The 26,121-nt window shown below is 38.1% G+C and overlaps 1 long non-coding RNA gene across 4 annotated transcripts in view; it reads left to right on the forward strand.

Annotated features, from left to right (window-relative positions):
• Positions 1-4,311: 4,311 nt before the first annotated feature.
• Positions 4,312-26,121, forward strand: part of LOC102150079 (uncharacterized) — a 30,246-nt gene continuing 8,436 nt past the window's right edge. Inside the window, exons 1-6 of one of the 4 annotated variants that reach the window (XR_011425202.1) lie at positions 4,315-4,680; positions 21,245-21,457; positions 21,746-21,989; positions 23,628-23,996; positions 24,077-24,266; positions 25,050-25,537. This is a non-coding gene — a long non-coding RNA (uncharacterized lncRNA). Of the gene's footprint in view, positions 4,681-21,244; positions 21,458-21,745; positions 21,990-23,627; positions 23,997-24,076; positions 24,267-25,049; positions 25,538-26,121 lie in introns of those variants that run through there. The other 3 variants (XR_011425199.1, XR_011425200.1, XR_011425201.1) reach the window with 3 other exon arrangements.

Below are 26,121 nucleotides of genomic sequence, written 5' to 3' on the forward strand. Positions count from 1 at the left end.
CGCTCTCTGTGTGCTTCTGGTGTGCCATATTGTCTCTGCCTTCAGGGTTGCTGCCCACCTGGCCAGGAGGTAGTCAACACCCAGTAAGAAGATGTCTTAGGTGCTGTACAAGCTCTAGATTTCTCTATCCCTTCCTTCCTTCTCCCCTCTCTTCCCTCCCTCCCTGCCTTCCCTCCCTCCCTTCTTTCCTTCCCTCCTTCCTCCCTCCCTTTCTTCCTTTCTTCTTCCCTTCTCCTTCCTGGAGGAATTGCTTGAGTTGTTTAAGGTGAGTTTTCTCCCTCTTGCCCATCATTTAGCTGTTTATTTTTTCCTGTATTTTTTTATATGTAAGCCAGAGTTACATCATATTAAGAGATACTTAGGAATTAAGTGGATTTAATTCTTCAGGCTTTTTAAAAACACTACTAGTATTCCAATTCTTTAATACCAAAATAATTTTTCACCTCCACTCACCCCCAAACCCTGGGTAAAAGTTGCGTGTGTGGGCACCTCAATCCTCCACACATGAACACTTCCACTTATCGATTCATTTAATTCTACTCCTGAAGTGAAATAGGAAGGCATTACAATTTGGGTAAATAATGATTGCATTGTTCCTTTCTCATATAATTTACTGAGGCTTGGCACATCTTAGAGAAAATCACAAAGATCAGAATTGGACAGAAGTGAAGTGCAGCTGTTACACTTCCACGTACAGGCAACTTCCAAATAACAGTCAAAAATAGTTTTCCAACAGTGCTCTGTGATCTCGCCTGCAATTTTTCTCATTGCCCTCGATGTAATTCAGTGGAGGTAGGAGGCTTAAACCCAAAAGACTGCCTTTTAAAACACCTTAGTTAAAACTATTTTTAAGGTACAGAAAATAGCCTGAAGCTTGGTATACACAAATACATATTTGATTTTCTAAATTCTGTAATTATTATTCCATGCTGTATCAGTTTCACATATCTCCTGGGATCCAGCTGACAAAGAAGCTGTTGATTTTTGAAGCATTGATAATTTCATGTAAAATCTTAAATCTGACGTGAAATATTTTCTCTTGTCTTACTGATTATCTTTACATCAATACTAACCATGGTAAAATACAGAGATATAATTCAGTTTGTTTGTGACTGTGCCAATAGCTTTCTATATATACAAATGGACACACCTAAATTCAGTTTATTTTAAACAGTCTAATTTAGCTAAACTGCAAAATGGATTGAATTATTCTAATGTTTATGGGTGTGTAGGCCTTAGGAGGTGGGGAGAAATAATGATCTCAGTGATTATTATGGATTGCGTGGTTGACACAAATAAAATACAGTTGCCTTAATTTTACAAGTGTTAACTGAGAGCCAAATGGGTCCCAGTTATTATAGTAGGCTCTGGGATTAAACAAATGAAATTTCTTTGTCCCGCTCTGAACACTCACTCTCTTAAAGAGACATGCATGCAAATAAAGAGAACCCAATATGATGGCTGCTAGAACAAACGTATGTACGAAATAATGAGAAATAGGAAAAGGGTTACCTAATCTTACCTCATTCGGGGCTTTTAAATTTTCCTATGTTTTCACTTTTATAAAAAATACTTCAGTAACATATTTGCTATAAAAACCCTCCTCTACATTTCAGCTTATTTCTTTAAAATACATTCCTGAAAATGGAATTACTAAGATAAAAGGCATGAAACTTTTTAAGTTCCTTGATTGAGATGGCAAATTGCTTTTTTGACAGGATGTTCAATTTCGACTTTCCCTAGCAATTCTGAGAGTGCCCATTTTGCTATACTACCATCAGGGTAGTAGACTATTCTCTTTAAAATTAATCTCTTGTTTCCTTTCAGTGGAGACGACCACTGAAACACATTTCTTGTACTTCTTTCCAGAGATACACTATATGTATTTATGGTATTTTTTGACTTATGGAAATATATTTAGTTTTATAAAGACAAACTCATATATAGTCAAATCTACCAATATTTTTCATGATTTTTTTTCTTGTGGCTTTCAAGATATCCCAGTTTTTCTTTTCCTCTGTCCTTTATCATTGATTGACTGGCTAATGGCATCATTTTGGCCAAAGAAGAACCACATTGACCTTGAAGATTGGCAGAAGAAAACTTTGAGAGTGTTTGCATTTGCCCAATCCCTTTCACTCTCCTCAGGAGAGCCTGAGGGATGACCCATGCATAATGTAAGCCTTGGGATTTCCAAACAAAGTAGAAACAATCAGCTTGATTTCCTCAGAGGGAAGGGCATCGGAAACAATGTCTATCTACCGCTGAGAGGTTTGGAAAGTCACGGCGAGTCTCCCCACTGCCATTAGAGAATATAGACTTCCTAGAAAAGAAAGTGCGTCTATAAGGGGGAGGGAAGTGCAGAAATCAGAATGAAGCAAACTGGTGGAAGAGGTTAGGTAAGACTAGACAACTCTAAAGTTTCAGGGTTCTTTCTCTGAACGGTTTTCCTTAACAGCCCCTGCTTAGCAAAGAATGCAAGCTCTTTCAAATGCTCTCCTTATACTAAATTCCACAGTGACCTAATTTTCTCTTATAGACAGGATTGCATCCATAGAAACCGGCCAAACTGGAGGGCAGATGTTTTCTCTTTGTTCGTTCTTCTTAAAACATCCTTTTAAGTTATTTTGACATTCAGCTACTTAAAAGTAGAATCCCAAACAAAATAATTTAATGCCAGATCTACATGATGTCAGGATCTGGATAAAACGAATATAAAAGTTATCACCCAAATGTGCTATAAAACAGCATAATGATGTATTACAGAAGGTGTTAGGAAATTATTACAACTGTTCAAAAAATCCTGCCCTAAAGATCAGATTGTCTGAATTTTTAAAAAGAATCTTAGTGGAACCAGTTTATGTTTTATTAAAACTTCTCAGAAAAAATCTAAACCCTTCCCAGTGCAAACCCGGCAAAAATACTAAACGGCTTTATCTGATAAATATAAATTTAATTCAATGAAACAGAGTCTGAACCAAGGAAGAAAATTTGATAGAGGAGAGCATAATTCCACTTCTGTCGTAGAGTAATGTTGTAAGGTTTCCCGTCCTGCCTGGGGTAAACAGTATCATAATACTCACAGTATCTTATGGTTTCTTGTGATGAAAGGAAAGCAATGAATATCTTTGTGCCTCCATTTCTCTGACTTCAACATGGGGGAGATGGGCTTGATTTTTAAATTACATGCTCTTGGGTTCATCCTGTTCTCCCCTTCCTTGTAATCAAATAGGAATGGAGACCCCCTAAGTTTTCTCTCTTGTTGACAGTTGTTTTCTTTGGGCAGCTGGATGAAGGGCATAAAGGGAAAGAGAAGATTGTCCACCTACCCTGGGGTAGAAGGACTTTAATGGAGAGCAGGGAGAAAACCTGGAAAGAAAGCTACAGCCTACTGGAAGCAGCTGTTAAAGCAAATTTAGGGTGTGTGTGAGAGGAGTTCAGGCTTTTCAAAGCTGGTTATAGTCAGAAAAGAGGAAAAGGGCTGAAGGAAAACAGTCAATGGGTACTACACCACCAGTGTTTTTCCACCAGTAAGGGATAAGAAGTAGTCAAGTATTGTTGAAACAATTCTAGGCATCAGAGCAAAAGCTGAAGTCTTCTTGCTTTTAGAATGTACAGAACAAAGAAGCGTATCTTTGAAAGTTTTGATAGGAGTCACACATTTTAGGTACGATGTTATTTTCTAACTTCCTTTCCTGCTGCTCTCCCCTGACTCACTCTTCTCCAGACACAAAGCTGTTCTTAAACATGCCAAGAAAGCTCCACCATGGGGCTTTGGCACTGGGTGTCCCTTTCATGGAACATTCTTCTCCAGATAGTCTCCTGAGTAATCCTCTCAGCCTTCAAGTCTTTGCTCAGAAGTCACTTTCTCCTGGAGGCCTACTCTATTAGATGATGCAACTAGACCCCTCCTTCCACCCGGCTGACAACCCTTTCTCGACAGGCTTCCCCGTCCCTTTATGTGCTCTGCTCCTTTTTCCCACAGCACTATCATCCTCTAACATACAGTGAATATTAGTGATTTTCCATGTTTATTATTTATTGTCTGTTCCCTCCTCCACCCACCTTCCCTCCTTCCACCTTCAGATAGAATGCTAAGCTCCATGAGAGCCAGGATCTATGTTTTTTTCACAGATCTGTCCAGAAACATCAAGTGTGGTGCTTGACATTAAAAAGGTACAAAAGGTACTCAATCAGTATTTGTTAAGTGAATAAGTGAAGGCTTATGTAATCCACATGAACTGGGAAGTACATCTCAGCTAAGGAAGGCACTAGAGTGATTTTCACATACCTCTGAATTTGCTGTAGCTAGGAGATACAGAAACAGGAAGCCAAATAGATTCAGGGTTTGTTTTGTTTCCTGGGAGAAAAACTACCTAGAAACTGGTCCTTTTTACTACCCAGTTCACAGTATTTCCTGAGATTAATAATGATATCTTGCATTTGGGTGATGCTTCAAAATGTTTTCTTAAAGGTCTGTGTCAGAGATTAGCTCACTTGACTCTCTATTTTACAATAAGGAAACTAAAGCTCAGAGAGGCAAAAGCTTGCCCAATGTATCACATTCAGGAAATGGGACCTCACAGAAGGGTACCCAGGCTTTCTAATTTCGTAAGCCCTCTCATCACACAGAGAAGACGGCAGATCTACACCACTGAAAGGACAAAAGACAAAAGAATGGTGGGTATGTGTGTGTGTGTGGGGGGGATGTGGGGGGTGGGGGATGCAGAGTGTAATGTCTCCGTGTAGACCAAGATCAGATGACAAGAACAGACAGATTGTTAGAGCTGAAGGAGAACATGGCCATTTACAATGACCTACATTTATTATTCAATATTCAAAACATGTTTTAAAAGCTTCAGATGATATCTAAAGTATATTTCACAGTGTTCATGTACGCCTTAAATGCCACACAATTTAGACTTTGTCAGGGGATTTATTCTTATTTTTCCTGTTTCTTATCATGCAACTATAACTCGTTTAGAAAATAAGGTCAATGCTGAAAATTTGCCATTGTTTTTCAATAGTTCTCAGCTCTCTAGCTATGAATTCGTAACATTAGATAGCAATTTTTGCTCTTTGTTATGGTGTATTTATCAGATATTTATTTCTGGAATACACAGCTGTTAACTGCAAGACTATTCTTTTAAGTGTCAACCTTCAATCATTTAGCCACTTCATTTCTATTTTTTTCCCCTAGCAGCTGTTCTATTGATTGTCTAGAAATTGTCCCTTCTATGTTTAAAGTTAAAACAGGAAGTGCAAAATAAAAAGGTTATATGTAAAAAAAGGATTGTGAAATCATAAGAACCTAAGCCCTGTCCTCCAAGAAGCTGACATGTATACGCCCTGTAAACACACACACACATTTGGAATGCATATATACACACTTAATTAATTTTGGCCTTATTGAAACAATTCAGGAAAAATATCAAAGACATTAAGTGCATACTACTTGCTTGTTACTTTGCTAAATGCTGAAACACAGTTTCAGGAAGTGGGTATATTATTATTATCCTCATTTTACAGTTGAGGGAACTGAAGGTCAGGGAAGTTACTCTTCTAAATCTAAAGCTTATGCAGAGAGGCAAAAGACCCAGAACAGCCCACACAATATATTGGAAGACTGACACTGCTCGACTTCAAAACTTACTATAAAGTCACAGTAATCAAGACAGTGTGGTATTGGCAAAAGAATAGACAAATAGATCAATAGAACAGAATAGAGAGTTGAGAAACTGATCCCAAAAAATATAATCAACTGATCTTGGACAATGGAGCAAAGGCAATATAATGGCGAAAAGATAGTCTTTTTGACATATGGTGCTGGAGCAACTGGACTTCCACATGAAAAAAATGAATCTAGACACAGACCCTACATCCTTCACAAAATTTAACTCACAATGGACCACATACCTAAATATAAAATGCAAAACTATAAAACTCCTAGAAGATAATGTAGGAGAAAACCTAGATGACGTTGGGTATGGTGATAACTTTTTAGTTACAACAGAAATGGCATGAGCTATGAAGGAAATAATGGATAAGCTGGACTTCACCAAAATCAAAAACTTCTGCTCTGTGAAACATAATGTCAAGAGAATAAGACAGGGGCTGGCCCCATGGCTGAGTGGTTAAGTTCACGCTCTCTTCTTCAGTGGCCCAGGGTTTTGCTGATTTGGATCCTGGGCACAGACCTAGCGCCGCTCATCAAGCATGTTGAGGTGGCATCCCACATAGCAGAGCTAGAAGGACCTACAGCTAGAATATACAACTATGTACTGGGGAGCTTTGGGGAGAAGAAAAAGAAGAAGAAGAAAAAAAGATGATTGGCAACAGATGTTAGCTCAGGCCAATCTTAAAAAAAGAAAAAGGATAACAGCCCTCTAAATTAGGTATTATAAAAAAAGAGAGAGAGAATAAGACAAGCCACAGACTGGGAGAAAATATTTGCAAAAGACACATTTGATAAGAGACTGTTATCTAAAATATACAAAGAACGGGGCCTGGTCCCGTGGCTGAGTGGTTAAGTTCCTGCGCTCCGCTGCAGGCGGCCCAGTGTTTCGTTGGTTCGAATCCTGGGCGCGGACATGGCACTGCTCATCAAACCACGCTGAGGCAGTGTCCCACATGCCACAACTAGAAGGACCCACAATGAAGAATATACAACTATGTACTGGGGGCTTTGGGGAGAAAAAGGAAAAAAAAAAGAAAGAAACGTGGCCTTGTTAAAAAGGGTAAAACATATGTTTAAAAAAAATATATACAAAGAACATTTAAAACTCAACAATAAGAAAGCAACCAGATTGAGAAATGGACCAAAGAGTTTAATAGACGCCTCACCAAAGAAGATGTACAGATGGCAAATAAGCATATGAAAAGATGCTCCACGTCATGTCATCAGGGAAATGCAAATTAAAACAACAAGATACCACTACACATCTATTAGAGTGGCCAAAATCTGGAACACTGACAACACCAAATGCTGGGAAGGATGTGGAGCAACAGGAATGCTCATTTGTTGCTAGTGGGAATGGAAAATGGTACAGCCACTTTGAAAGACAGTTTGGCGGTTTCTCACAAAACTAAACATAACTCTTGCCGTACAATCCAGCAATCAGGCTCCTTGGTATTTACCCAAAGGAGTTGAAAACTTAAGTCCACATGAAAACCTGCACACAGATGTTTATAGCAGCTTTATTCAAAATTGCCCAAACTTGGAAGCAAAGAAGATGTCCTTCAGTAGGTGAATGGATATATAAACAGTGGTACATCCAGACAATGGAACATTATTCAGTGTTAAAAAGAAATAAGCTATCACTCTATCAAAAGACATGGATAAACCTTAAATGCATCTTACTGAGTGAAAGAAGCCGATCGGAAAGGGCTCCATGCTATGTTATTCCAACTAGATGACATTCCAGATAAGACATAGAGACAATAAAAAATCACTGGTTGTAGGGGAGTGGAAGATAAGGAGGGATAAATAAGCAGAGCAAAGAGGATTTTTAGGGCAGTGAAACAATTCCGTATTATACTATAATGATTGATACATGCCATTATATGTTTGTCCAAACCCATAGAATGTACAACACCCACAGCAAACCACATTGTAAACTACGGACTTTGAGTGATAACGGTGTGTCAATGTAGGTTCATCCATTGTAACAAATGCACCACTCTGGTGGAGGATATTGATATTGTGGGAGGCTATGCATGTGTGGGGGCAGGGATATATGGAAAATCTGTTCCTTCCTCTCAATTTTGCTGTGAACCTAAAACTGCACTAAAAACATAAAGTCTTAATAAATTAAAAAAAGAGGTCTGTGATTGGGGGTCAACATAACAGTTGTGTTTGGCACTTATGAGTAAAAATGAAATGCTACCTGGGGACATTGTCTGAGCTGTCATTATACAGAAGGAGGGTAAACTAATAGTATTCCAGCCTTCTGGACCATGAGTTAGTTCAGAAACTGTGCTGAGACCTGTATATTCAGCCTCGGTATAGACACATTTGTCAGCAGGCTGACTATATTGTCCTCGGAATGATCCAAGAGAGCCCCTAGTACACACTGGTCATACCGCAGTGCATTTGTTTTGCCTCCACTTATTTGATTCAGGTTCAAGATAGATTATCTGCCTGATTTGATTTATATGTTTGTCTTTGTCATGAAATTGTTAAGTGCTCAAAGTCAGGGACCATGTCTTATTCAAGTTTGTCAATCTCTATTTGGTGAAGGAAAGAAAGAATTATTCTGCTCAAAGATAAGAAAATTCACTTGGACTTACACATCCCAATCTTAAAAGAAGTCAGGTTACCTGACTATTTACAAAAAGTGGCAGTTAACCCCCACTTCACAAGCTTGCAGATATGAAGTTGGCCACAAAGTCTCAATGTGTATACGGCCATTGTGGGATTTCATGGTGACAGGAAAATCAATCTCATGAAACATTCTCTCCACGATAGCAATGGCAACTCTATTCTCTTCCTGTTGCTTATCTGGATGTGTGTTATTGACTGTGTGGAGGTGGAAGGCTAGAAGCAGCTGTTTACATGGTGTTATACGAGAAATTCTTAAAGATTCTCTGCCCCAAATTATTTCCACTCTTTTCTATGCTTTTATGCTTGCAAATTCTACATGTTTAATACTAAGAGAGGCTCTAATTGAGTATACAATAAAAATATCAAGTGATCTGTCTAGAAACTGACAATTAACTTGTCCACGATGCCCTTCTTTTCTCCCTGCTTCCTATGCTTTCCTTTTCGAGCTGCACACCCAGTCAGGAAAGACAGACTTCCTAAATTGAAGAGAGTTCCCTAGCAATGGGAAGACCTGGGTTTCTCTGCCAAAAACTCCAAACAAACTCTTAAGATCCATTTAGGGGCACAACATAGTTAAATCCTTAATGGTGAAGACCTGCTCAACAGAGCAGATCTAAGTACAGTGACAGCCCTGGGGAGCAGTGTGCTAGCACAAAGACATCGGATGTCTTTGGAATGAAGAAAAGTGGATAGGTATGCTTCCTTCCAGTTTCCTACTCTTTGGAAACTGTAGCTATTCTATTTTCTTCTTTTAAATAATTAATTCTGGGATTTGCAGACAGATGATCTTACCCAAAGTTATTCTTTTTTAAAAAAAATTTTAAACTTTATTTTATTGAGGTAACATGGGTTTATAATACTATATAAATTTCAGGTATACATATTATATTTTGATATCTGTGTAGATTACACCATGTTCACCACCCAAAGAGTAGTTACCATCATCACCACACACATGTGCCTAGTCACCCCTTTCGCCCTTCTCCCTTCCCCTCTGATAACTACCAATCTAGTCTCTGTATCTATGTGTTTCTTTGTTGTTGTTGTTTTTATCTTCTATTTGTGAATCAAATCATACAGTATTTGATTTTCCCCATCTGACTTATTTCACTTAGCATAACACCCTCAGGGCACATCCATGTTGTCACAAACGGCAAGATTTCATTTTTTTTATAGCTGAGTATTCCATTGTGTATATATCCCACATCTTCTTTATCCATTCGTCCCTTGATGGGCACTTAGGTTGCTTCCAAGTCTTGGCTATTGTGAATAATGCAGCAATGAACATAGGGGTGGATATATCTTTACACATTCATGTTTTCTTGTTCTTTGGATAAATACCCAGTAGTGGGATAGCTGAATCTTATGGTAGTTCTATTCTTAATTTTTTGAGGAATCTTCATACTGTTTTCCATAGTGGCTGCACAAGTTTGCACTCCTACCAGCAGTGTATGAGAGTTCCCTTTTCTCCACATCCTCTCCAATACTTATTATTTCCTGTCTTGTTATTTATAGCCATTCTGATGGGTGTGAGATGATATCTCATTGCAGTTTTGATTTGCATTTCCCTAATAATTAGTGATGTTGAACATCTTTTCATGTACCTTTGGCCATCTGTATATCTTCTTTGGAAAAATGTCTGTTCAGATCTTTTGTCCATTTTTTTTTTTTAAAGATTTTATTTTTTCCTTTTTCTCCCCAAATCCCCCCGGTACATAGTTGTATATTCTTCGTTGTGGGTCCTTCTAGTTGTGGCATGTGGGACGTTGCCTCAGCGTGGTTTGATGAGCAGTGTCATGTCTGCGCCCAGGATTCGAACCAACGAAACACTGGACCGCCTGCAGCAGAGCGCGCGGACTTAACCACTCGGCCACGGGGCCAGCCCCACTTTTGTCCATTTTTTAATTGGCTTGTTTGTTTTTTTGTTGTTGAGATGTATGAGTTCCTTGTGTATTTTGGATATTGACCCCTTATGTTATCCAAATTTCAATCCAAAAAGTTTCTCATAGGGCGAAGCAATTTCTGCAATTGACCAAAAAGTTCAAGCCATAAAAATCCAAAGAATATTTTCTTTAGAATCTCAAGAACATACAGAAATCTCAGCAGAGATGCTGTTGTACCATCTTCGTTATAATAAACAACACAATTCAAAGCTTTTGTATTTTATTCATCCTAAATTTTAAGAAGAAATAATCTGAAGAGCTAGTGACATAAACGGATCTTCTAGGAAGAAAGGACGCATGTATCCCCAGTTTTCAACTATGTAGTGAACATTCATGAACATGAACCATGAAAGAAGATGAGCAAAGCTTTGGGCAATTAAAATGCTACCAGTTACAGCACAAAAGGGATAAGAAGCACACTTTTCTCTTCAATCAATTGCTTTTTAATTATTAGGAAAATAGAACATTTCATTGAACATCTGTCAGTACTATTTTGAGTAGTTCTTTAGAATATTTTTACATTTAATTAGGGTTTCTTTTCATATTACCCTGAATACTATTCACTGGGGTAAAGACACGTAAGAAGACTAAACACATTAATCAATACGTAGGAAAATTCAACATGTAAGTGGAGCCTACCTATGGCATAAACTAATTTAAAAACCAACAAGCTTTGGAATGTATCCATTAATAAAACAAATGCAAAATTTAGTCTTTCAGCAAAAACTCAGGTTTGCCACGCTCTGAGCAAATACAATAAATGAGCATAAGAAATACAAAAAATATATAATATATAAGCCAGGGATTATTTTACAAAAGAAGTTTTTATTTTAAGAAAATGTTTTTACAGGAAGAATTTCACTTATATATTTAATATATGACTTGATTTACGAATATTTTATGTATTCCTACCTCTAAAGGATGCTAGGAGTTGATCAAAGTGAGCTAGTCTTGTGTTGAGCCAGGATACAGACATATAAAAAGTTCTTGAGGGGGCGGCCCTGTGGCACAGCGGTTAAGTTCACACGCTCCGCTTCTCAGCCGCCCGGGGTTCCCTGGTTTGGATCCCGGGTGTGGACATGGCACCACTTGGCACGCCATGCTGTGGTGGCTGCCCCACATATAAAGTGGAGGAAGATGGATACAGACGTTAGCTCAGGGCCAGGCTTCCTCAGCAAAAAGAGGAGGACTGGCAGTAGCTCAGCGCTAATCTTCCTCAAAAGAAAAAAAAATTCTTGAATGACACTCAGAAATACTTTGATCCTACATGTGTCTATTTCTTTCCTTTCAGTGGGGGTGATAATAGCAGGAAAAAAAAAAAAAAGCCTGTCAAAAGGACTGTTTTTCCAAATATGCCATATAAATCATTCAGATAAGCCACTTTTCTGATGAAAGACTGCAGGTCAATTTTAAGTATAAGAGAATAAGCCACACGGCCAAGTATTACACGGTATTGGACATTATACTTCTCACTACCATTCTGTTTCATTTTAAATTATTTTTCTGTACTTTTTGCTAGCCTTACCCCTCCTTTTTTTCGGTCCCCACTATATCTGTCTCTTTGTCTTCTATCTTATTTCTTCCTCTTCTTTCATTCCTTGCTGCGTATGCCTTATGTCTGCAATGGTACCCAGTGACATTTCCAACATTGCGTTGTTCTCTGTTAGTATATATTGTTATATTTGGGTGTGAGTAAATTGGTATAATAGGTAGATCAGAGTGTAGCAAGATGGCCTATGGAACTGCCAGGCTATCCAGTCAGTGGGTACATTGAGAGCCTTACTGGGAGGGCTTTCTCTATGAAACAGGAAACTGCATCCATATTTTGACTTCCTTGTATTTATTTGCCCTCAAAGAAATTTCTCAGAGCTTGACTTTACTTTCAGAGGATCAATCTGAACACTGATTTCAAATTTTGAAAAATAAGCCCTTCTGATATTTCTTAGCAAGACAAATGAGTAATTACTAATAAAGCGGAAAAGGTAGACCAAGCAGTTCACATGACTTCTAGTTATGTTTATCTACAACATACTAGAGAATTTGGTTTGGTAAATACATAAACAAATGAAAACACTGTGAAGCAGTATTTAAAGTAGAATAGGATTGCAAAATAAAGGAAAAATGCAGTGTTCTAGAGTAAATGGGTCTTCAAATAGTGCTTATTATTTTTCCTCAAAATAATCTGTGTCACTACTTAGCAGACATAGCCACGGTTAATTTTTTTCTTGTCTGCTGTGTTACTATCCATGTCATTTGAGTCAAAGAACGAGGCATGTATGAACAAAATTGGTGAGTGGGAGTAACAAAATGTATGAAGGCCATAAATTTGCAGATTCCAGTCTCCAGATTCTAGCGGTGCCTGCCCCTGGTGATGCCACCACAAAAATAGCATCACATTTTTATGTTGAGGCCATTTCTCTCAGACACTTTGAAAGTGTAACTAATGCCATAATACCCCACATACTAGTGAGTGAGGTGTCTGAATAGCTATTTACTGAATCATTTGCAGATTTATTTGAATTAGATTTTTAAAAAGTAGATGCAGGAGCCGGCCCAGTGGCCAAGTAGTTAAGTTTGTGCGCTCTGCTTTGGCGGCCCAGGGTTTCACCGGTTCAAATCCTGGGCGTGGACATGGTACCGCTCATCAAGCCATGCTGAGGCAGCGGCCCACATGCCACAACTAGAAGGACCCACAACTAAAAAATATATAACTTTGTACCAGGGGGCTTTGGGAGAAAAAAGGAAAAATAAAAAATCTTTAAAAAATAAAAAGTAGATGCAGAATATTAATAATGAAAGTTATATCACTTATTTACAAATCAATAGATCCCAATATAGAGGTAAAGCAATAAACAAGGTTAATTTTTAAAAACCTGAGTGGAGACATATAGAAAATGTTATATAGCTATATTTTCTTTTACTTTAACCAATTTCTTAAACAAATCAATGTTTGACTCTTCCTGTGGCTCTCTCATGAGTCAGTTGCCTGAGATCTCAAAGTCTCAGTTTCTTGCTCACCCTGATTTTTTTTCTAGTTGGTTAAGGTTACACTATCTTAACTGAGTTACAAATGTCTGTTTATATAAAAAGACTGTGGATAACCTTACACTGTTCACAGTCTGCCTTGTATTGCTGTAATTTTCCTTTACATTTTCTATTCATTTACTAATCCAAACATTGGGAGATAGAGTGTGTACCTGTGGATTTACTTATATCTTGAGAAAACGTGATTTGTCCAGGTGACTTCAAGTCTAATCACAACACCCTCTTGCGTGTCAACAAAGGAGCTGCATCCTCGCTGCCAGGACTCTAAAGTTGTTCCCCTTTGCAGAGTCCAAGAGAAGGGAGCTCAGTCCAAATGCTTCTATTTACTCATCAGTAATCTGACAGTCTAAGTCATCAAGGTCACACGACTTCTTAGAAACCCAAGGGAAACCAAAGCCTCAGGCTTCTAGTTCCAGTTCAGTGTCTTGCCCCTTCTACTGTAGCCGATTTACTCGAATATACGTCATGTTTACCGCACTTAGAGTATAGATGTGTATGCTACCAGAGGAATTTTCAGACAAAATCAAATTCACACCCAATTGTTTTTTAGTATCATAAGTAGCAATAGCAATTGAGCTTATAAAGAAGCACTTCACAATATTCTCTTATAGCTGCTTTTTTTTTTCATAGAAGGGAAAGATTCTATTAGATGATTTCTCTTGTTCCTTCCAGCTTTAATATCCTCTGAATCCATGAATCATCCCAGTACACATTGGGATGCAGCAAATGGCAAGAGGGATGTCTTTTTAAATTTAAAATGTTGTTATAAACTCCTTTAGTGCACGTTTACTGCTGAAAACAGAATAAGAATAACCATCACATCTGAAATGAGTATTTATTCTCCCTTTAATGTTGCTACATCTCATGCTTTCTTGCCCTCACTATTTTCCCATCTTATTCCCCATCAATCCATGTAATGCACTCTGTTCATAAACGCAGTGTGGTGGAATTGAAAGAGCGCAGGCTTTGACATAAGATAGAAATAGTATTTGAATCCAGGCTGTGCAACTTTGAACTATATACTTAATCTTTCTTTGAGTTTCAGTTTCTTCCACTGTAATAGAGGGATACTAGTATAAAACTGTGGAGGTAGTTATGAAGATCAGTGACCATAGATGGAATATGCTCAGTACAATGTTGGGATGATAATAAAGATAATGATAAGGTTCTTATTATCATTGCAAAACAAGTATTTTGCAAACTTGATGGGGGCGGGGGTAGGAGGAGGCAGAAGACCCAACTTTGTGCCCTTAAACATTTTATTGTAAACTCACTTTTCTCTTTGCTCTTGAATTACTCCGCTCTGCCCAAGTGCAAGGGACAAATATAGTTCACTGTTATTTAAAAAATTCGTTTAAAGCACACTTCTACTTTGGTGGCCTCTAACGTTACTGCTTACAAGTCCATTACAATGATGTCCGCCTGAATAATTGAAATATCTTAAGGCATTTTTTTCATTTTGCTCTATGTTTCTTGTAGCTTATATTATAAATGAGTTCCCATAGGTTTCAGATGAAAGTGTGATGAGGTAAATGTTGGATTTAGTTAGTAATGTTTAATTGTGGTTAGTTAAAATGAAGACCTAATATTGAGATGTACCAAGTAGGAAGAAGAAAAGAGATGGAATAGAAAATAAATTATGAAAGAAAAGTGAATCTGAGCCAGTGAACAGTATGCCTAATAGTTGTGAACTGAAAACAGGTGGAGGGAAGGAAAGGAATATAAAAATGGTGAAATACTTGAAGATAAAAATGTCTCCTAAAAAAAAATATATTAATTGGTTTTTCATGGCTCCTGTTTTCTAAGATTAAGGTGACTGCACTGAATGCGTTTTTAAGAAACTTATTTTACTGGCAATAAAAGTAATTTATGTTCATTGTAAAAATTTCAGAATACATGGGGAAGCAAAGGGGAGAAAAATAAACTACCCAAGATAACTACTGTTAACTTTCAGTATCTTTCCATCTGTTCTTTTTTCTACCCATAATGCATATATGATGATATTTCTTACAAAATGTGAATGTTAGGATACGAACAGCTTAAAAATTTTTTACTATGGATTTTTTTTGATATATCAAAGAGTAGAAAAACTGTGTAATGACTCTCCCTGTGCCATCGACAGCTATCAAGACATGGCCATCTTGTTTTATCTCTACCTTCTCCTATCCCTCCAGTCTAGAATGATGTTAAAGCAAATCCAGATGACCTTTCATTTCATCCATAAACACTTCAATATTTACCTCTAAAATAGAAGAAGTCTTTCACAAAACAAACCACAGTATCAATATCAATCATTAACAAATTATCAATAATTTCTTCATATTGTCAAAGAGCCACATTATATTTTTATCTATTCATTTTTTTTAAATCTGGCTTCTCTTAGACAATATCATGGTTGTCTTTTATTTACTTATTTTTTATTTATTTATTTTTTTGAGGAAGATTAGCCCTGAGCTAACATTCGCCACCAATCCTCTTTTTGCTAAGGAAGACTGGCCCTGAGCTAACATCCATGCCCATCTTCCCCTACTTTATATGTGGGATGCCTGCCACAGCAGTGGTGCACAGGTTCATACCCAGGATCCAAACCAGCAAACCCCAGGCTGCCAAAGCGGAACACATGAACTTAACCAATGTGCTACCAGGCTGGCCCCATGGCGGTCTTTTATATTCAGTACAAGAGTCTATTGCATAGAAAAGCTGAAGCAACTTATATTGACAAGAAAGTATACTAGTGCTAATTTTCCTAAATTTTATCCCAAATTGGATTTTATCCTCTTTTAAAGCATTGTCAACTTGTTAGATTAAAAAAAATAAATATTTTTTCATATGTTTAATGTCCGCTTATACTTTGTAATTGCTTATTCATGCCTTTTACCTAGTTACTATTGACATGTTTGCTTTTTCTTTTTGATTTGTAAGAGTTCTTCACAAACCTGTGTATGTCCTCAACTTGCTCACGCTCTGGCCAATATGGCTATAATTTTACCTTGTGTTTTCTATTCATTTACTAAGCTACAGTGTAGGAGAGAAACAGTATATACACTGGCTTTATTTATATTGTGGGGAAATGCTGCTTTCACAGGTGCTTCCAAGCCTGGTCACAGAGCCCTCTTCTCTGTTTAAAGATGGATATCAACCCTATGTCATACATATTGCAAATATTTTTCTCATCGTCATTTATTTTTCACCTTTATTTACAGTAATTTCTTTCAAACTAAAATTTTCCTATCTCAAGATGAACATACATAGTACTAATTTTCTCCCTGTATTTTTATCACTTCATTTTTCCATTTTAAAACCTTAACTCAATCTGAAATTAATGTAATATGAAGCATGAAATAGACTATAAATTTACTTTCATCCCAAATTGCCAGCTAATTGTCCCACTGCAATTGAGTAGACCATTTTTTCCCAATGATTCAGTATGCCTTCTTTATCACCTACAATATTTTATATATTGAATAATTTCAAAACATACATTATATGTTTAAAAATGTGTGTGTGTGTGTATGTAAATGTATATACACACATACACAAAAAGCAGAGCAGGGAGCTAGGAAATGGGATAAGTCGTAACAGAGGGGACAAGCGGCAGTCTACGTGGGGTTGATGGAGCATTTCACTGACATAGACGAACTAAAAGGAAACCCTAAATATTTTTAAGGAATAAACAATGAAAAATTGTGTAAATGAAGGAGTAAAACAACACACCTGTGAACTGCACATTTTCGCCATCTCACAGGTTTGCTGAAGACTTGTCAGAGGGCAGAGCTGGCTCTTCCAAGCTTGCCTCCGTGTATACTCCCTATGATACTTTTCACTTATTCAACATTTATTTAGCCCTAGTATGTGCCAGGCATTTTGCTAGGTGCTGGTTATACAAAAAAGAACACGATTTAGTCCATGCCCTTAAGGACTTCATGCTTTGACTGACTGTGCTTTTTATATTATGTTGCAATGATCTGTTTATGGGCCTAAATCTTTCCCCGACTATGACCTCCTGCAGGACAGTGTCCGTGCTTTATTCATATCCTAATCCCTAGTGTTTGGAGTAATTCTTGACCCATAGTAACTGCTGATCAACGAATATTTGTTGAATTCTCTGGGAGCAGAATCCCATTATTTCCAGGGTCATTCATACCCAAACGCATCTGCCAAGGGGAAATAAGATAAGCGTTCATTGTTGCAAATGAGTGGCTTTTTCTCCCCTGCTCAGGCTTCTTCCAATGTTGCCATACCAGATAACTTTCTTTTTCTCCCACAAATCCACTCTCTCCCCTAGTCCACCCTGCCTCTCCCTGCAGGGCTGACATGTTTTCATACCATCAGCGCTCTCCAGCTTCCCAGCCTTCTTCCTGTGAGGTTTCCTCAGGCTGACTCGGTTCCCCCACAGAAAGCCTTCAGTCCTCTCAAGGCAGCCTGCTGTGATACACTCTCCTCTTCTTTCGGCTTCCAGTAACTTCTCCTTTCTTTCATCCCTCCAAGTCTACAGTGGTGGGCGAATGGCGGCTAATAGCCATGGATTCTCGATAATCCTTTGTGGTTCTAATATATGTGCCACGAACTCCTTTTTGAATAATCTCTTTGTAAATAAAACCTCTTCATACTATACAATATTAAGTGTGCCATCTATTTACTTGCTTTCAATATTTTATTTTTATTATTCTTACTGCTTTCCTGGAGGGCATGGGCATGTTGGGGTAGGAGCGGAAGATGTGTAGGGGTGAAGTATAGTTGTGCATGTGCAGGAGAGCAATTTTATGTTTGAAAGTATCCAATAGTCTGAGAAGTAGTTCCAAAGACTGAAGAATACTTTGGCAGACGCGTCAGTGAAAATAAGAGGTAACACTTGAATACCTCTAAAAATAAATGTGCTCAGAAGGTACAGTGATCAGTTGGTGAGTCATGTAATTTATTTATTTTTTAATTTTACCCCAACACTAACTACACCTATCCTGGAACTCTCGATGGTTTTTTGTTTCTGGACAGGTTGTCCAGAAAAGCTATTTGCCATTATTATCTCAAGGTGATATTGTCCATCCCAAATAAAGAATTCAATTCTACACATACTAGCTGAGTTACAAAAAATGCTGTCAAACTTGTTAGAAACATAATCTAAAACTTTCAGGAGTAATTATTAAAGGACTTCAAGATGATATAATCACTGATCTAACTTTTATTTTCCTTGATTCTTAAGGTGCATTGAGTTGTGTTTGCTTTATTCAAAAGCATAGACTCCAAGGGAATAAAGTAAATTACGCCTTGTTGCTTTTGGTCACTTGACTCATGATGCTGGTGGATCATTCACTGAGTGCTTGCTACCGTGCTTACTCTTACATTATAGATAAAGAAATATGTAGATGAAAGTCTCCTAGACATTTTTACTTATTTCATTTATTCTTCTATTCAATAAGCTTTTGTGAGAAATAATTAAATAATAAATGTCATGATAGGCACTGAGTAATCATGAATGAATAAGACACATACCCTTTTTCTCAAGGTACTTAAGGGAAGAGTAAAGGGCTGTGAAAAGGAATTTCATTAAAGGTCAAGTCCCTTTCCCCTTCTGTTACAAAGATATCGGAAGGACTACTTTCCCTTCATTGTGAGCTTTTCAAAGTGACTGTTACGGGAGTAGTTCCAAGGACATCACAGAGACCGGATCCAAACCTGTGCTTGGTTATTGGTGTTTTTGCTGGGGAGTGCTACTCAGGAATTAACCTCCTCCACATTCTGAGACTTCTCTTTCAGTATTAATATTTTTATAATGTTATCACAGTTGCAAAATTCATCTCTGGTGTAGCAGGTTCAGACAAGATAAACTGCAGGTTTGACTTTTGTTTCTGTGTGGGAAAGATACACATCACAGAAAGCCCTGATGTGTGTGGAGCCAAGGAAGGCATGAGACTTTTTTGGTGGACAAGCTGTTAAAATAACTGCATTAGGTCCTGATGTCACTCTCCCTAACATCTTGTTATTGAAGTAGTTTTTCTGTATATTGAACGTAGCTCTTTGAAGCAACAGCGCTGTGTTATCGTTCCCCACTGAATAAACTTTAATAGGGAAGTGTCATGTGCCAGGCAACTAGGAACTCTTGCTTTTAAGTCACCATTTAATTCATGACTTTGCTATTGCTCGTCTCCTTGCATTTCCTCCTGACACTCCATTTCATCAATAATAGATAGATCTCTAGTCTTGACACGCTTCCTTTTTATGCACGAAAGTTTTTTTGGCTGGCATCTGCCGATATTCCACCCCAGGTGTTTCTATTTAGGATGATACCATTGTGCGTTGAATAGATACATTTTTAAGCAGCGATAAAGGAGCACTTTAATACATTCTACATTAGGAGGAATATTTAGTTTTTATGCAGTTTTTGAAGATGAAAGAATAGATTTTAAATAATAAACTTTTTAAGCAGTGCATATAGGTTGCTTATTTTCCTCTTTAGAAAGAAGAGTGTTGGCACTGTTGGGGAACTATGTCCCCTGTGTCCTGTAGCTTATAGTTCTGACAAGGCCTTACAAATGTCTGGGGCTAATCAGGCATGAGTTCAGATGTTCGACAAATAAATAAGTAAATAAATATTAATAAGAAGCAGCCCTGGACTGTGATTGTAAATGAAAGCAAGAAAGTAATGCCAATTCTCAAGAGAAAATGTACTAAGATCTTAAAGATTTAAAATTCCAATGAACAGTTGTTTGTCCGTTTTTGTGAGAAGCAAACGGATCTCCATTTGCCCCTTCATATAAGACAGTCTTATTTTTGGCATGTTGAGAGCTTACATTATTTACAGAATGATTTCAGAGAACATTGAAAAGATTCAATGGCTTTTTATGAAGTCTGTATTATCTTTTCTGTGAAGAACAAGGATGTGCATTAAATTAATTACTCTACTGAAATTGTCTTCTTATTTTATTTTCTATACCACCAAATCATTTTCTTATTTAAAATGTTTACGGTGTTCCTGAATGTACAATATGCACACAAGGGAGCTACAATAAGGTGCCATGGCGTGAGAGCTAAATGAACGCTTTTCCTCTCAAAGATTTCACAGAAGTGGATCCCTCTCCTTGTCATTCATTACGCTCAAACAGATCCTTACTTGGGTAAGAATTTAAGCAAAATAAAAGGATCACACACTTGCAAAAATCAGTGTAGTTGGGTTTTCTATTTTATTAATGTTAGAAGTGAATAAGTAGAATGTCATGCATTTGTTAAAAAGCTGTTTTTAAATTTAAGAATTTTAAATAATATTAAATATTATCAGTTAAAACCTAAACTTCAGGCAAAAGCACCAGACATATCTTCTTTTTTAGGACAAGGAGACCAAGCTTGTTTTTTTCTCAATCTGTTTCTGAATTAACTTGGCTACAGAAATCAAACTGTTTTAAGCTGTTATAAATAATTAATCAAAAGACAATGTTCTGCATTTTTTGAAAGTATACATTTTCTCCAAATATTAATGCTTTCACTCCAGAAGAGTAGTCTTTAAAGAGAGAAGCCAAATGCATCTTTAAAAAGCCAAGACTACGATTTCCTCTTTCTCATTAATATGTTCTTGGCATTGAAAAAAAGCATCTAATTTTAGATAAGTTCTTACTAATGGCCTTCACTCCTAGCCATCTATATTTTGTTTATATGTCCATGGCAATGGTTATTTGCCATGTAAGTTAGTCTTTACAAAGCTAGACATTTTTTAAGGTGAAAAATATATTTATCTTTGAGAATTTACATTTTGGATTGTGCTCTTAATTTTTCTTATCGGATTGCATTAATTTTACATTTTAAGTAAAAAGTCTTTCATAAATTGGAAAACTATTATTTGGTGATAAATTGAGTAATTTCTGTAACCCAAATGTTCCAGAGTTTACCAGTTAGTCACTAGAAAGTAAGATCATGCTTTCTTTTAATTCCCCGACTATTATAGCTTGTGCCTCTGCCAGCCTAATCCCTGGAAATAAGACTTCTTTACTTCCGAGCGTTTTCCTGGGTCCTGCCTCGCATCTGACCAGGGCAGGTGGCCTCCTCATCACACTGCTGCCTCTGCTGTTGGCCCTGCTCATGAAGCCACTAAACATATGGTCTCAGCTCTCTTGTCCTCCAAGAAAGACAACCACCACTGCTGCCTTTCTGATCTCACGTAAGCCTGACCCTTGCTCTCCTCCATCCAAAAAATGAGATAGACCCCTCCCTAACTTCCCACAGCACAACTAAGACCAGGTTAACATGTTAACTAGACTTTATTAAAGGTTTGGGCACCATGGAAGGAAAGTACAACAAAGGCAGTAACTTACTATTGCTATAAAAGTGGTTATTCTTCAAGTAGACAGGACCTCAGATCTCTCATTGGTCCAGCTTCAGGCTGGCTGACATCTTGCCAGGAATGTCTCAGCATAGCCATGACTCAGAGCCCCTTCCAAATTCCTAGGACCAAAGAGAAGATGCTGTTCACCTCGATCTAAGGCCCTAGGTCCTCATTTCTTGCCTCCCATTGGAGCTCATCCAAGATGGTTGACAATGAGAAGATAAACTCTCTTCAAGGAAAACTCCACACCTAGCCAAGAAGCTGTGATTTTGCTTTAGGAACCATTGAAACTCATAACCCTATAACACCATAACCCAACAGAGTTTTTCTGCCTTAAGTAATACCTCATGTGAATGCAGTCATTCAGGTAAGTGTGTGCCAGCCTTAGCCAGTCTAGCTTCTTTTTAGTAGTAACATGAAGTGGAGGAAGAATTGGGCCTGTAAGACCTTCATACCATCTTCTCTATCCTTGTTTTCCATTTCAAATACTCATAGAGCGAGACAGACGACTCTGCAAATATGCAGTCCTTGGTACTTATAGTATGGCTCACATCCAGTTTGTGAACAGAAACATTTTCTTAAAACACATCTGTGAAAGCTCTTCTAAAAAATTTCCCAATTTACATTATTAAACCTTAACTTTCCATTCTGAAGCATTTTCTTTGGAAGTTTTTCATCGAGTTCAGGTTTTTCTTCCAAACAATGATTTGGTACTCTTCTCATTTTTCCCTAGGAACAAAGTAACAGGCTTCCTCAAGGACTCCAGCCAGAATGTAGGACTTTCTCTTAATTTTAAAAGTCTTGTGGAGACTGTAAATAGCAGAGACACCAGTGTGAAGAGGGGGCCACGAAGTTTTAAAAAATCTCAAGTTTTAGAATCCAGAGGATCCTTTAAGAAACTACTCTAAAATTCAATGGCTGCCTTAAAACAACATGATTTATTCTCATGAGTCTCAGTTGGGTGAGGCTGGGCTCCAGAGTCTGGGTTGTGAGCTGCAGGCTGCATGTTGTGTTCAGGCCTGCCACGTGTGTCTCATTCTGAGGCCTAGGCTGAGGTTCAGTGGCTACTGAAGCATATTCTTCTCATGGCAGATCCCCTCAGCTCAAAAGCTTACCTCAAGTGCACAAGCACATTTCAAGCTTATACTTGAGCCACGCCCGCTAACATCCTATCTGTCAAAGGAAGACATATGGCTAAGCCTAGTGTCAAGAGGTGGGGAAGCTCACTTAGCCCTCCCCTCCACAAAGCTGTTACACTTCTATTACAGAATTCTATTACAGAGGAGCGGTAATTATGTCTAGTAGTTCAATTTCCTTTCCTGGACCACCGCAGACTTTGCCTAGTTCTCTAACTACTCTCTCTTGTGTCCAGCCTTGCCCCACATGCTCATCATTTATACCTGATTTGGTCACTCCTCTGCTTAAATCAATACTTCCATTACATGAAGAATTGAAACTTTTTAGTAAGACCAATGAGTTCATCCCGGTTAGTTCTATAACGTGTTTTATTTCCATTAGTCACTCTCTCTCTCTCTCTCTCCCCTCACCCTCTAAAGCTTTGCTTCCATCTACCTGTTACTTCTCTGAACATCTAAACGTTTTTAAGGCTTGTGGTTTTATGCGTGTTATTTCTTCTCCAGAAATTTACTTTATTTATCAAACAAAAGTTTATTAAATGTCCGTGATGTGCCAGGCACCTGGAAAGATTAGAGGTACGTTGGAGAACAAATTAGAATTTGGTCCTTCCCTCGGAGAGCTTACGGGAGAGTGAGGAAATGCACCTGCCCAGCCTTTTTGCCACAGTGAACATGAGTCATCTTTTAGGATGCAGATGTGATCACCTATGCCTTTCTCTGTTTTCCCCAGAGGGAGTTAAGTTTTTCCTTTTTAATGTTCTCATACCACTTTGCATCAGTGCAGCTAAATAATATTTTGAGATACAAATTAATGCTTTTTTTTCTTTCTGTATTTCCCCCTTTCCCCTCCTCCCTATTCTTTGTCTAAGGATGTTTTGGGGGAAAGAAGCCTCCTTGCCTCTCCAAAAAACCACATAAAGCCATCGGGACCATTTTCCTAGGTGACTGTAGGAGAAATATCAAGATAAAGTGATGTGCAACCAGCAGGGGAGAATCCAGGTGAAAGTGGTGAAGAACATGGGAACCTCTCTCCCAGGTGAAAAGAATTTCCTGGCCTGGGGAAAGAAGGAAGAGAAAGAGATCTGTAGGTCCTGGGAGCAGAGAGGACCTCTATGCTCCTTTCGGCAATGCCCTGAATATGATCAGTAATAGTAACAACAATGACAATAGCAACAGCAATGATAATGAGAGCAGCTGACTGCTACTGAACACTGACTATGTACCAGGAATTGTGCTAAGTACTTTATGTTACATTACCTCAATTTTGTCCTCACAACAACTCTGGGAGGTAGGTAATATACATATCTCCACTTTACAGATGAAAATCTGAAGCTTAGGAAATGGAAGAACATCTGCCGGAGGTCACACAGACATGGCACGTTCATGATGTGAATCCAAGTGATGCTGAAGTCAGCCTTCTTAAACATTCACAATTCTGCCCCTCTTCAGTGAGGCCTCCAAGACCAGCTGCCTGGGGAACTCAGGCAGAGAAAGCTATCTGCAGCCAGGTAAGAGCTTCTCGTTTCTCCTGCAGGTCACAGAGGTGGTTGAAGGCCCCTGGGCCTGAGGAGTCCTGCAGACAGGACAAACAATAAACAAAGATCAGAGGGCAAGCTCTCCACTCTTCTTTCCTCCCCAATTCCAATGACCCAGGTGAGAGGATAGCGGAGAAGGAACTAAGAGTTACCAAGGGCAAATTTTCTACTGGCCTGGAAGATGTGGACTTGGTATAAAATGTAATTCAGCATAATTACAGAAAATAGCAAATATATTTCTTGTGCATACAAATTTGTAAAGGGAGATTTATATCCATTACACAGATTGTCTCTATTTTCACTCTTATCACTGCATTATAATTAGATTATTTCGTGTAGATTATGAACAACTATAAGTTAGGAAATTTCTGTTGTTTGACTTTGTCATCTATACGTAGCAGAGTGCCAGGCTTATGCTGATTGAATGGATTATTGAAATAATAAGATTTGTCTATTACTCTATTTTTCCCCCAGCAAATTCTGTTCACTTAAAATGTTGAAGTCTTTATTGTGAATATAAAGTCAGTTAACACAAATAACTTATATCTCAAATGTCCTTGCTCTTAGAGGTATATTTCCCCTGCCTTTTTTTTATTTATTTATTTTTTTTACCTCTTTCTTTATCCTTAAGACAATCTTTTGAGAATACATCAGAGAATGTAACATGAAGACATTTTTGGCAAAATGTTCATTAATCACACTATGTAATTTCTAAGAGCAAAGGGTGCTAACAAACTGTAATGACAATCACTGCAGAATTTATCAAGAAAACAATGGTGATGACCAGAAAGAGGAAATCCATTCTCGGTAGAGGAATGATGCCGGAGAGAACGGCAACAAACGGGCTCAGCAGGAGAAGGCCTTACCACTGTCAAGGGCCAGAAATCCAATCACTGTCACCTGAGAGGAAAATTAGCCAAAGAATCAAGACTCCTCCTAGCATTGAAGCAATGTAACGTAAATCAGAGCTGTTGTCGGTGTGTGTGATGATACAGCGACCCAGTTAGCACGCTGCCCTTCTTAGTCACTTCCTTCCTCTTCCTCCACCTCTTTCTGGTTCCTGAGCTTGGGTCCTGTGAGCTCTCCAATTCTGTAGTCCCATTCATCTCAAGTAGAATTTTTTTCTATTGGATAACTACCAATGTTTACAGCTTTTATTTGAATTCATGGAGAACGATTATGTCAGTAACCCAAAGTACCTGCCTAAACTTACAAGTCTGAACTAAAACTGTAAAGCATTTGAGGAAAAGCACAGTTCTCAGGCTCATTCCTTCGTTCACTCACAGACCATCCAGTCTCCATCTATTGTTTACTATATGTTGGGCTCTGCTCTAGGCGCTGGATTCGCAGATTCTCTGGGAAGACAGACATGTGAATAAATTCTCTGTGCAATATCACGGGCGCTAGAACACAGGCCTTCTACAGGTCCAAGAGCACAGAAGGGGGAAGGTAATACAGAAAAGAGGGGAGGACGTTTGAGCTGGATCTGGAGGAGGATAATGAGTTTGTCAACTGGCTCAGGGAGAAAAAGCCACCTTGGGAAAAAGAACAGCATTTTCAAAAACCTAGTATCATGAAAGAGCATTGTGTATTTACGGATTGGGAAGTGATTCCATGTATTAGGGTGGAGTGTGGGAAGAGAAGAGTGGGAGATGAAGCAGGGAAGAAAGCAAGGCTGTGATCGGCTCTGTATGCTGTACTTAACCATTGAGAGATTTTTACAGATTTTACTGATAGGGTTAGTTTTTGATGGAAGCTAGTTATTCTGTTGGCTACTTGGGCACTCTTGTGAATATGCTATTTCTCTTCTCTGATGGCCAAATGATGC

This window comes from Equus caballus, chromosome 14, assembly GCF_041296265.1.
Source record: "Equus caballus isolate H_3958 breed thoroughbred chromosome 14, TB-T2T, whole genome shotgun sequence".
Classification (NCBI taxonomy): Eukaryota; Metazoa; Chordata; class Mammalia; order Perissodactyla; family Equidae; genus Equus; species Equus caballus.